This window comes from Lissotriton helveticus, chromosome 1_1 (assembly GCF_964261635.1).
Source record: "Lissotriton helveticus chromosome 1_1, aLisHel1.1, whole genome shotgun sequence".
Lineage (NCBI taxonomy): Eukaryota > Metazoa > Chordata > Amphibia > Caudata > Salamandridae > Lissotriton > Lissotriton helveticus.
This window is the reverse complement of record NC_136057.1, coordinates 1,897,835,427-1,897,849,355: the sequence shown is the minus strand read 5'-3', so window position 1 is coordinate 1,897,849,355 and position 13,929 is coordinate 1,897,835,427.

The window sequence follows — 13,929 nt, the reverse complement described above, 5'->3', positions numbered from 1 at the left end:
CTGTGATTAACAAACCTGATCCTTCAACGAAATGTCAGCCTTTCAGACACGCTGAAAGTTGCTCCTCTTGAGGTGGAAGAGACATTGAAGGCCAAAACCAGATGCTGAGCTCTGGCTCTTGAAAAAGTCCTCTTGGTACTTCGGGCCAAGACTTTTGTGGAGTCTGCCACCCTCACCCTTATGACAGTCAAGCTCCTTCCCCTTCATCTAGTGACTAAACTGTGCACCATAAAACCAGCAAACCTGGTTTCAAACACAGTTTACCTGCTAGCGAAAATGTGTTCCACTCTAGGCAATTACCTTATTTCACTGTGCCTCCCAGTCTTCTATCGTCCCTTTTTAGAGAACCTGAAAAAACTCAATTTAGCATGTGCCCTCTACAATAACTTCACTTTTATATGTTTTAATAGACTTTAATGTTGCTCCATATGTTCTAAAAATGTAAGTGGGGTTCACATGACAACTGACTTGGCTCTTGATTCAATACTAGCCAGGGCCTCTGGAATTATGTGGCAGAGGAGAACCAAATTATGCAGCATTGTTGATTAAATTATGTCAAGAAAAGTCAAATTATGTGGCATAATGCGACACATTTTGTGATAGTATAGCCTCATTATTTTATCATTTTTACACATTGTAACACTGTTTCTGATAGAGTTTACCCTATTAATACCAATATAACTTCTACATACTGCATTACGCAACTGAAGAGCACAGGAACACACATTGCCATGGCCATGTCGTTAGTAAATTTTTATCCGTTTGTACCAGAAACTATTTTTTTTGTCAAAATCTAGAAACTATCCAGCAGATGAAGGATTATGTGGCAAATGCAGCATATACAATATTATTTGAAAATGCCTGAATTGCATATTTCCATCAGCCCTGCTAGTAGCGTCCTCCTGTTTCATAGTTTAGGTTTGGAAACTGTGGCTTCTAATAAATCTGTCAATGCAGAAATTAATTTCAGTGTACTTAAGTGGAACGCTTCCACATTAAAGAAATATGCTTTTTGAAAGGTGAGTCTTCGGCACATGTTTTTAAATGATGAATTATATACCACGCAGAGGGCTCAATTCCTGTTTTGGTGTTTAGAACCAGACCAGGCCAATGGCTGGGCCCTTTATAGTAATGTTCTACATGGCTAAATGAGTATTGTGAATTAATTCCTTTCATCCTTTCTCCCCCTCTCTGGTAGCAACAGTCCATAACAAGAGTGGTGACACAGGGGGGCATGCAGTATTTAAAACAGACAAAGACCTGTGTACTGATAAATGTTCTTTTAACGACCTGCAAAGTACTTTGGATGAGGCTGAATCTGAGTCATCAGCCCCAGCCCAGCCGCAGCCCAGTTCCAGCCCAGCCCCAGCCCACGACAGCTGACTAACTGCCTGTGCACTCCACAGCTCGGGCTGCGGCAGACGAGGGGGGGGGGGGCTAAAACTCTTTCAGCCCAATGGGCGTTGCGCATCTGCCATGTACGAACAATATATGCAAGTAGTTAAATATTGGTGATCCAATATTGGCTCTGACACTAGCCAGCGCTGGCCACACCATAGTGCTTTTTTTTGTTTAGGGAAGTTGAGGTAGCAACATAACAACTGGAGGTGGGGTGCACATGGACAATGGGAGGGGGTGGATGAGAAGGATTAACAGGATAGGAAAAAGGTGGTATGTTGCAGCCAGCTGACCATCTCATGGCGCCTTTTTTTTATTCTGGCGGGTGCGGTCGGGTAGGACATAACACAAACAATGGGAAAGTGGGGATGAGAAGAAGGTAAGAAGCAACGGGTGGGTGAGGGTGTGAGGGAAAAAGCCACTCTGATAAGGGGGGGGGGGGAGGAAAGAATCAAATGGGAGGGTGAGATTAATGAAAGATAGTTATGCCTGAATCAAAGTGAGCATTGGGCCGATAGTAGAAGGATACTAACGAAAGTAAATCAAACAGTACGTGGTCCATGCTCCAAATCAAGTTGAAGGAAGTGATATTGGCAAGCACTGGCTAATTAAGATCCAGCATTTAAGAGTGACAATGAAGCCAATGAATAGAAGGCTAGTGGGTGGACTGCAAGCTCCATATAGTAAACAATAGTCTCGCAGAGCGTGCTCTGTCAGCAGGCTCGACCTAACAAATGCACAGACCCCAGCTGCATCTGTGCTCTGCAATGAGTAGCCTCAGGATACTTCCCCAGATGAATAAATTTGATCTGATCGTTTGCTACTCCAGATTTTCACAAATTGAACTGGGCCCCTAACTGTTCGAGAATAAAAAATTATTTTTGCAAGTGTGTAAAAACAATACCTCCTCACTTACTATCATTTTTAACATGATGTTTTGAGTCACAGTAGAAATACATACATTTGATGACTCAAATTTTCCCTACTGTGACTATCTTTAGCCTTCGGGAGAAACACTTTTTTCCATTGCTTTGTCACGTTCAAAACTTAAATTTGAAGCTCTGCCAGAAATACCACAGTACAGCTTATTTACAAATGAAAAGTCTGTTTGGGATGCTGAATTTTGTTAGTGGGACACACGTTTGGCTTCCGGAATGGGGCTGGTGGAAGTAATTTTTATGGTCTGGCTTGACAGCACAGCAGTCACCAGACAATTGTGTGAGCATCACCAGGTGAAGGTTTTTGGCTCTGCTTGCATGTTGAGAGCCTGGAGTACATATTTTGATGGGGCAGAAGTTGGTGCTTCCACAAAAAAGTGCATGCCATCAACACAGCTGTAATTATTTTGTTTATTTACACAGCTGGCTGAGAATGCACTTTCAGGGTCACACACATGACATTGAAATGCTATCAAAGTGTCTTAGATAACTGGATGATTTATGTAGTTTTTCTCTGGCAGCAGCAACGATGGAAGAGGCAAGGCATTAACCTACATGGATTTTTAGATCTGGCTGGACAATGAAACTGATACCAATATCATTCTACAGTTCTTTGCTTCCACACAAATAAATATGCATTCCCATGCTATTTACTTGGAAAGCTTCACATTACCGTACAACATTCCTTTAAAGCCAGACCTATTGTCACTGCCAATGCTTGCTGCAAAGATGCACCCACATTTCAGAGTAAAAAAAGCAAACCTCTTACTCACCACCTTGTTAAACATAACACTTTCAGTCAAAATAGCATTACCTTGGTTATGGATCCCACATTTTCTGTGGCGGTTGGACGGCGGGGTTCATAAGTAGGGTGGTGAACCCTATTTCTTAATAAAGAGAAACATATTTTTTCACCCATGGTGCCAAAAACTTGGCATGGTTGATTTGTTATTGGAAAACCACTGTGTCAAATCAAATCAACAGGTAGAAAAAGCTGGGTTTAGGAATGGGTCCCTACATTTACTGCAACAAGTCACATAATAACATTTAGGTTTTTTCAGAATTGTTTTAGCATTTTTATGTTTTTTGTTTTTTAATAATCTTCAATTCTTTGATTACACTCACCACAAATATTATGTATTCCATCTAGCAGCTGAAAAACAAATGTAACACACACACACACACAAACACACATGCCCCTACTTCCAGTAAGAGCTAGCAATTTAGCAAAATAAGAACTGAGTTATTTGGGGTATTACAATATATCTTCTATAACTGATGATTCCCCAAGCCCTGATACTTGATGCGGTTGGTGGTCAAGTATGTTCTGTTGCTTGATGCCCTCCCTTATGCCCTCATTCAGCTCACCCTGACAAAACAATCGCTTGTCTAGTTGTTAGGAACATCTCCCTGCCAGCTGCATGAATGTGGGCAACCTGTGGGAAAGGACACGGAGACATGGATGCCCACCTAGGGATGGGCTGTAGAGATAAATGCCCCAGTATCTGGTGCAGGAAAAACTGCCAGATGGTTGGAGAGGCCTGTTGTAAGTACTTTGACATCATTCAAAGTTGTCAAGGTCGAGTGCTGTCTACAGAGCTTTAAATGTGAACTATGCATATGGTTTAAGGTGGATGTTGTTCCAAGTGGGTGCTTTGCCTAGTCACTATATCCATCGTGGGTGCAACCACCAGCAAATGCAAATCTTGCGAAATGCCATGCTACAGTGTGCACATTCATCTTAATCACCTACATGTGCTACCTTACAGACATATCGCTTTAGGTTCAGTTCCTTTAGCAAATCGTCTGGAGACTGTGATATCTTTTATTTGAATAGTCAAAATGTTTGCAGCATTGAAAGATAAATGAGGAACACATGCCTTGTAGCCTGTGCTTTATTTGCTACCAACAGTACTTGCCAACAATGAAAACCACCAATAAACAGATTGCAGAACACATTGGGCAGAACATGCCACATGTATGCACCACAGCTTTGTACCGGTGATCATGTCCCCTCTCAACAGTACTTCTCAATGTAAAAATCCTTCGACGCCCTTCTTTCTGGGAATCTTTTTCATGCCTTCTTTTTCTTACTTGTATAGCACTCTAAAGTGGCTGTAATTCTAGTTCTTACGTCGTTATCTTTGCTGTTCATTCACAAATCGAGATCAAATGTCAGAAGCCGTTTCCTCCAGGGCGCCTGTTCTTTCTGTGACTTCAAAGTGAGAGAACCCATCTGCCTAATCCCTCTGTCGTCGCTGCTAGCCCCCTTCTTGCTTGTTTCTGTTTTGGTGCACTAGAAAAGAAGGAACATGTTCAATGAACTTCACAGGACACGTACCTGCAACTTCCAACAGAAATAGGCAACAAAGCTACTCTTCTTGTTAGGCAGCCACTAGCATGAAGCGGGTGCACTGGCCATCCTAGGCAAACCAGTGTTCGTACAGCGCCCACTGGCAAGCAGAAAACGATTTCTCAATGTGCTTGTTTTGTTATTTGTTGGTGTTTGTACTTTCAACACAGCCTCGACAGTGTTGCAGAATTTTTAATACTGATATGCTGGCCGACATTATGGTAGATAATTTCCTCCTAAAACTTGTAGTAGAGATACAAAAAATGTGTGTTTTTTTGCTGTAATAAAAAATAAGATACGTTTACGGCTCTAACTAAACATCTCAACGATAACAGACTACTGGGCCCCTCCCAACACGGCTTCCGCTCGCACCATTCCACTAAATCAGCCTTAATCCTTGCCACAAAAAAAATCCGCAGGGCGGTGGATAATTGAGGGAGAGCGATTCTCGTGCTTCTCGAACTCTCAGCCGCATTTGAAACCGTGAATCACATCTCTCTGATAAAGAGGCAGGGAGATGTAGGGATAGGGGGGACTGCCTTAGACCTCCTGACCTCCTTCTTAGAGGCAAGAGAGCAGCGGCGGTTTTGGGATGATTTAAGATCTGACAGTTTCATCCTTCCATGTGGTTTCCCGCAGGGCTCTGCCCTCTCCCCCACCCTGTTTAATCTGTACGTCACCCCGTTGGCAAATCTCGTCAGAGGGCATGGCTTTGATTTGGTCTCGTACGCCGATGACACGCAACTTGTCATCTCAATAAGCGACCAGCCAGAGACCATAGCAGCCAGTTTTCATATCTGCCTCTCCGAGATCATGGCTTGGATGAGCCAGAATCATCTGAAAATTAACACCAATAAAACGGAGGTGATGGAGTTCGGGCCTGGACAATCGCTGTGGAACCAGTCCTGGTGGCCCTTGGAGGCAGGAGATCGTCCCTCCCCAGTAGAAAAAGTCAGTAATCTGGGCATTATTTTCAACACCAAACTGTACTTTAGCTCACAGATAAACAGTTTGATTTCATCATGCTGTTATCTTTTAAAAACTCTGAGAAAAATATTCCGTATATTCCCAAAAAGACCTCCAAAAGACCGTGATGGTCGCTCTTTTACTATCGAAACTGGAATATTGTAATGCCCTGTTTCTCGGAATTAGTACCAGCTGCAAAAAGTGTAGTCTTTGCAAAACGCCGCATCAAGACTTCTACTGGGTATTCCCAGAGGTCAGCCAACGTCGGCTGGCATAACAACTTTACATTGGCTGCCTATTAAACAGTGTGTCGAGTTTAAAGCTCTAACTGTGGTACATAAAGCAATCTATGGTGGTGGTGCTGAGGATCTCCAAGCTCTTTTTACACTCTACATCCCCAACCGTCCCCTCAGATCAGCCAACCAGGGCCTTATTGATACCGCAAGGATAAGACGGGCAAGATGGGGGGGCAGAGCAATTACGCACTGTGCATCCAAACTCTGGAACAAGATGCCGCTCCTTCTGAGGACTCAATCCAACCTCCAGCTTTTCAGAAAGAGCTTAAAGACCTGGCTGTTCACAGCCGTATAAGATCTCACCCCCCAGCCATTCCCTCTACACACCTCAGCGCCAAGACGCCTCGGCATTCGAGCGCTTTACAAGCATACATAAACATAAAAATTATGTCATATTGATAAACGTGCGTCAACAAATGAGAAATCTGTTCTTTTTAAGAGACCTGCATTGTTCGTAAGGTGAAATGCAGGGGCATATTAACAAGGAACAAGGAAAATCAACGCTGAGGGAGTTTAGCGTTAATTTTGTTAACGCCCGCTATCACTGGACATTATCGCCTGGTTATCGCGTTATTAACAACGCTAACCGCCTAGGCGATAAAAAATCCAGCGATAGCGGCATTTTGGGAGGTTATCGCTGGTAATGCAGCAATAAAACTACAAGGATAGGGATATCCTTGTTGATAGCCCATGGTGGAGTTAGCCATGTAATCCACCTCCCATTGGATTACATGGCTAAGTCTGAAAATTAGCAGACGTAAAAAAGCAGCGTTAACCGTGGTTAGAGCTGCTTTTTTTGTCTCAAACAGGGTTAGCATGAAGCTTGATAGAAATGTTGCTTAGCGACATTTCTCCTATTATTTTGCCCTGGAACGCCCACTTTGCATCTCATTAGATATATAAAGGGAAGCATAGTGAAAAAGGGTGCTAACATGCGATTTTGTTAGCACCCTGTTGTTGATAGGGCGATATTTTTATCTCCTCTCCTTTTGCTTTTAAATCCAAAAAAGCGGAGATAACGGCCTTGTTAATATGCCCCATAGTTTCTTTCATGTCTCTATCAGAGACAGGGGTGTGTGTGCTTGGTAGGTGGCACCACTTTCATGTTCCAAGTTCTGTTAATCTCTGTATTGAGCGGTATGGAGTCACTATACCAAGTCCCATTTGTGGTGCTAGAATGCTCCAACATCAAGCTCAAGAAGAGAAGCTGCCTTGATACACATGCCCTGAGCCGTGACCGTATAAGCTCTGGTCTTGTCTTACTTCCTCTTCACTGGGGTGAAATGCAGCACGAAACACTGCAATGTGCACAAAAGAAGCAAACATTTAGTTCACTTGTCAGGAGAATGCTAAACAGGGGATCAGACTCTTGCATTGCATGAATCTCAACATCCACATAGTAGTGAGCTGTAAAACACAGCCCAGAGGCCACACCATTTCTATACCTCAGGGAACTTTTTTTGTGTTTTTTATTTAGCGCAAACTAGCTTAGGTAGATTACAAGTTTTGTCCTGAATCACAGGGTTTTGAGCCAAAGCTAGGACTTGAACCTGGATCCCAAGTTTCAAAGTCTGCAGCTCCGGCAGGCTACGTAAACAGAGTGGACAGAATTGCCAAATCACACCATGTCTGTATAGCTCCCCCTGCTTTCATCTTCCTAGTCATTGTTATTAGGTACATTTATAATAATATTTGAATTCTAGCAAATTAGTATAATTCTCATAATACAATATTTTTAAAATGCAGGTCTGCAAAATTTGAGGACTACCGACGAGTATATCTGGCAACGAGGGATGAACTTCAACCCTATTCCTCAGGGTGAGACTCGAACTGCTAGAGACATTGCGTCCAATTTCAGAATGAAGGTTATTTTCATTACAAAATATGTCATTTTTACAGAACAGTCTATCTGAATATTTACGGTTTTGTGCCTCAGATTCTTATTTGCTAGTCTGTAATTCTTAAAGTGTTCACCAAAACAACGGAGTCTTTCAATGCTACGTATTTTACAAGCAAACGCATATCGTTTTACTTATTTCAGGGTATGTGAGATAACTCTCATTCCATGCTGCCCAAGGCAATCAATAGCGCAGCAATAACTTTTGTTTCAGCATTCCGTTACCAACAAAACTCATGTGCCTTAAATTCAAATGTTCTCTAATATGTGCTCCTGCAGAGAACACTTGACTGGAAACACAACCGATATTAACCACACTGTCCGGTCAAGTCAAGTCAAAAAGAATGTTTATTTAGACCAATGGTCGTTAAACAACATAAAACACATATAGTCACCTTATCTAAACATTAAATAGTAATTATTACATTATTTAAAATTCCATCATCAAAAATTCATACCCTAGCCATTCAAGTTAAAATATGATGTAAAAGACTATAATGTTCGTTTCAATGATCTTGTTTCCGGTGTTTTTCTCTTTCATTGTTTTTACCCAACTAGTGAGCTGGTAGAATTTGAACTTTGAAAGAGATGTGTTTGTTTTTTCAGACAAAGTTTCCCGGTCTATTATGTTGTTGTCCACCATTAGTTGGCCCCAAACTTGAAAGCCTGCTGTGTTCAAAGGTTTAGCCAGTTTGTCTTTGAGGCATTCTGGGGTTCCTGGGGAGTCCCAAATTGGAACTCACGGTAATAAGGAATATTCAAAGTGCTCCTTATCTGGTACCAAAGTTTTGCCACTGATCTTAACGTCTTCAGTTTGACTTTTCTGAAGTACTTTGGATGACCAAATTTAAATAGAAAGTGCCCAGTGTTTTCGGTCATTGCTTTAAGGTGTTCTGGATACAGATCAAAATTACTTAGCAGGATCCTCATATGCTTGAATTGAAAGGCCCTATAATATTCAAATAGGTCGAACATGATAAAGAACTCCCAGATGAAAAAAGAAATAGCATCCTGGTATTGGGCTCTTAGTGCAGCAGGGGAGGAGAACTTCCTAATTCCAGAAGTGACCTGGGGGAAAGAACTGCCGTCGCTGGATCTAAAAAATCTGTGGCAAGTATCTATGGGCAATTGCTGGGCAATTGTGAAATCCGCTGCTCTAAGGAGAAATTACCTCTTTACTAGCCACAGAGCAAATTCAGTGGTCCAAATATGAATGTGTGTCCCAAATGTGGATTAGCAGGTGCGGATGATGTACACATGTTACAGCAGTGCGCCCAGATCGATGGCTTCTGGCAGGAAGTGAGTAAAATCATAGACGCAGTATTGAGAAGACCAATAACTGTAAGTATGGATCTCATTATTTTTGGGGTCAACAGCCAAGACATTTAACATCTAAAGAACAGAATCTTTTGTTCATGCTGATCTTATTAGCTCGTAGGGAACTTTGTATTAAGTGGATAAAACCGGTTGCCCCCACACACTTGGAATGGGTGGCCTCTATAAATAAGATAAATAAATGGGACAGAAAAGGCAAACCCAGCAAGAAATATAATTTTTGGGAGCTTTGGGAAGGATCCCAGTATGTAAATTGACAGGTTACTTAGACCATTCCACGCTAAGCCCGCACATTTCCAATGATTATGCAATGGCAAAAAAAACAAAAAACAGTGTGCTTGTGTGAGTGGTCAGGGTGGCCAGCTCCCCCAGTTTGATTTTGAAAGTGTTAAGGACACAAGGGGACTCCACTTTGAAATCACGAAGTGTGAATAACCCAAAATCCAAGGGTCGTGACGGAGTAGAAATCAGAGAAGTGGGTCCCTCATAACTCTGATTACACTCTATTGCAGAATGAGGGGGAAAAAAAACTATAATGTTAGCTACCCCTCGATACTCCAATAAATAAAAAAAAATTAAAAATTCAAAGAGTTCCTAATTTTAAAAGTGTGGTATTCTAGCCTAATCATTCTCAACTTCCTCACCATTTACTTTGTATACTGAATGCATTTTCACTTTATTATATAAGGTTAGTGCCTCTAAACTTCCTCATTTAAAACCAAAATACAGCCAATAACATTTAAACTTATCTATCTATCTATCTATCTATCTATCTATCTATCTATCTATCTATCTATCTATCTATCTATCTATCTATCTATCTATCTATCTATCTATCTATCTATATATTACATTTCGTATCATATTGTAACTGCTAAACATGTTCCATCAGCCCACCTTATTTGTTCAACTCATCCATACATAGATTTTTAACTGCAGTCATAAACCTTCCAATTGCAATTGTAGTGTCCACACATATCAATAAGAAACTGTACAGCTTGTATTCGGTTTACTATTCTATATTTAAAAAATAATGGACATAAAAACATTTTCCGCAAAGGAAACACCTTTAAGCAATCCACAAATATGTGCTGAGTATCGCATTTTGTGTGTAACTCACATGTGCAGTTACCATCAGGTTGAATTATTTCTGCTTTTATTTTCCCATTTGCATAGTAAAGATTAACGCCAATTCTAGCTCTTAATACTTCACACCTCAGCCAGGGATTTGGTAAAATATCAAGGTAAGGGAACCAGGCTCTCTTCTGCTATGAGTTTAGCATAAGTTCGAGTGATTTATTTCCCTCCCAGATACTGCCAGTCCCTTTCAAGGATAGTTATCTTCCTATAGATCTCAACTCCCCCTTAGAGACTTCAACTTGCAGGGTTTCATGAAAGAGGTTCACTTTTATGTCCCTACAAGCAGATGTCAGATGTTTTTCTGCCCTCATTGTCTCATTGTAGTTCACTATACTGTATAGCAATTTTTAAACCAATGTGAGATTTTCTGTTCCCCTCTCTGACCCAGTTTTTTCCAAAATCTTATTAAAGCCATTTGTGCCATATAGTCCACGAGGTCAGACTCACCTCTAGTCTAATGGCCTGCACCATGGAGGAGCCTGGCAGGGACATTAAGGTCTTAACCCATTTCCCCTCCACGGGATCCCATCCATTTGCTATATATTGCAGGAGTGGAGGTATCATGGCTGGAGAATGACCTTCACAATGCGGTCGTTACACCGTTGTATGTTTACATCACGGGCATTACAGCGCTAGTCGTTACAACGACTTGCGCTGGATGGCGCTCTAAGCTAAGGAATAGTATGATTTACTATTCCAACACCTTCCCTACTGTAACGTAGGCTGGAGTTGGAATTGTATATCATACTATTCTTAAGTTCAGCGCCCTCCAGCGCAAGTCGTTGTAACGAACGCGGTGTAAAATACTGCGTTGTGAATGTATGCGTTGTAATGTCATACATTCACCATGGCCACATAAGCTTTCAGAACTAGCCTATGTGACATTTCCCCATAGACCAGTTTAAATATTTTTAGGGCACTCACTGAAGTGAGGGCCTTCGCTTTTAGGGCCCCCAGATGGGTATGCCAGTTCAGGGACCTTTCAAACCAAATTTCTAAGTATTTATACTCAGTAACTGTTTCCAACTTTGTGGTTCCCAGATGCCAACTGGATTTATTAGCTTTTTTACAAAAGCACACAACATTCGTTTTATCCATATTTACTGTTAACTGTATATGGCTACAACAATCCCTGAATGTATCCAACCCATCTCCGTCTGGTCTAAAATTACAAGGTCATCTGAATACAAAAGGCATGATATGTTTACCATCTATTCTAGGGCAAGCGCCTTTTGCCCTTTCCAGTATTTTGGGGAGGTCAGCGACAAATATAGAGAATAACAATGGGCCCATGTCTTAATCCATTATTAATTTCTATTTTTTGCATCAGTGGCCCCTCTGTATTAATAATAATTTGGGCCCAATTATGTTTGTGTAACTCCTGTATTATGCCCAGGATTCCCTTTGGGATATCATAATTTATCATTGTTTCCTATAAGCGATCCCGGTCAACCAAATCAAAGGCAGCACGGAAGTCTACGAAGCAACAATACAATCTTCCTCTCTGCTCTCTTCCTTGCAATGGACCAAAGCGCAAAGCAATTGTCAATTGTAGAGTGACCCTCTTTAAAGCCACCTTGTTCCGGGGAACCATTGATTTTAGTTCGACCCAGTCCTTCAGTATTTCAAGTATACGTTTTGCAAATACTTTTTCACCTACATCTAGTAGGTTAATCAACCTATATTTTTTGGAAAGCCTTATATGTCCTCCTTTTTGGATAGGTCTTATTATAGCCCCTATCCAACTTTCCGGAAAATTGTCCTATATCAAGTATGAAAAGAGTAACCCTGATAAATTGTCTGCCTAGGATCCTAGCCAAGTCTTTAATAGTATAGCTGGGATAATATCTTGGCCCGCTGCAAGGCTAAAGTTCAGTCTGCCTATAGTTATTTTTCAAGTTCAAAAACATCTCTATTTGATTAATAGAATCTTAAAGGAACAAACAATACAATACTATGATTACATCATTTCAAGCTAATACATTAATCCTCTAAAAGATGCCTTGCATGATTTGTAGATCGAGACATTTGTGCAAATATGCGGTTATTGGCTAGAGTGCAAAATACGCAGGACATGTTCATCAAATTCAGGATACAGTAGAGTTAAGATAATAAAGTGCATAGGTGCCATGTTTGAATTTCACAAGATACTTTTTCCCCTTTTACAATAATCATAAATTCAATTAAAAAGATAAAAATCTACTTTCAGCCTAAGTTTAGGCATCACAATGCCGAATACTGTGTACAATAAAATGTTCGGCAGAATGATCCTACAATGCACAGTTAGTGTGCTTAGATACTCAAATAAAAATCCTGATTACAATTTCAAACCTTTCTTCAATTTCATAAAATTGATAGACAATAAAAATCTGCTGCCTCCAAATACAATAAGCTGGGTATTGTCTTTTTTTAGGATACGTAGCATATCTTTATACTTCCTAACACCCATTTCCTGCCCAACGGTTTTATCCATTTCCTTCTAGCATTGAGGTAAGCGGGGCAGAAAAATAGGACGTGTGCTATATCCTCCTGTTTGCCCAGCTGGCACATTTTACATTTGCTGTCTCCCTCCCCCCCGTTGTGTGACTTTTACCATTTGATTGTAAAAGTTTTGACTCGAAGGGTACCGTACCTGAATTTCAGGTAGAGAATCTTCGCGAGTTGAGGTTAAATTTAGTATAAAAATGATTCAAAACGGGGTGTTAGCTTGAATAATAAAATTTTGGTTGTGAGTGAACCAGATCCACAATTTAGGGTAACTTTATGCACATTAAAATTCCAATAAACTTTTTTGATTTCCCTTTTTGATTCGGCAGTCAGCCTATCAGGGTGACTCCAGAATTCTCTAAGACCCAAGTCTGAGAGCCATCTACGGACATTGGCCAACCAGGGAAATTTAACGTGGGTGTCTTGTGCAATTAATTCACCCAGTGCCTGCCGATAAGTGGAAAGTTCCTCAGTAACCCATATCCTTATCCAATATGACAAAGTCATCCAAACTGCCCTATTCTCAGTGCGTTTTAACCCCAAATCGTACATATAGGGCATCAACAGGGTATTTTGGGGGAGAGGGATCATTGCCCTTAAGGCCCTATTTTCTTCCACGGTTAATGTAGAGAGTTGCTCCCCGCCCCACAACTCGGAGCCATACAGAGCGGCAGTTTAGGCCCTGGCATTATACACCTCCAAAGCAGGTGTAATAGACTTGGTTCCAATAGCATGGAGTTTTTTCAGGATGGGTGCCGAAGTTTGCGCTAAAATAGTTCCAGATTTTCTAATGTGCGGGTACCATGAAAGTTTGGAATCTATAGTAACCCCCAGGTAAACAAATGTATGAACCCTCTCTAAAACTGCACCATTCAACATTATGTTCTTCTTAAAACTTTTATGAGGCCTAATAGACATATATTTTGTTATTTCAGGGTTTATTTCCAATCCCTTTTGTTTACAGTACACATCAAGATTGTTCAGAAGGTTTTGCAATCCCTTTGGTGTCTGTGAAAGCAGGATGGTACCATCTGCGAATGTCAAGGCACATACATGGGTACCACCTAGCTTTGGGGAATCGTGATTTGTATTCAGTAGGAAGTCGACCATATCGTTGAC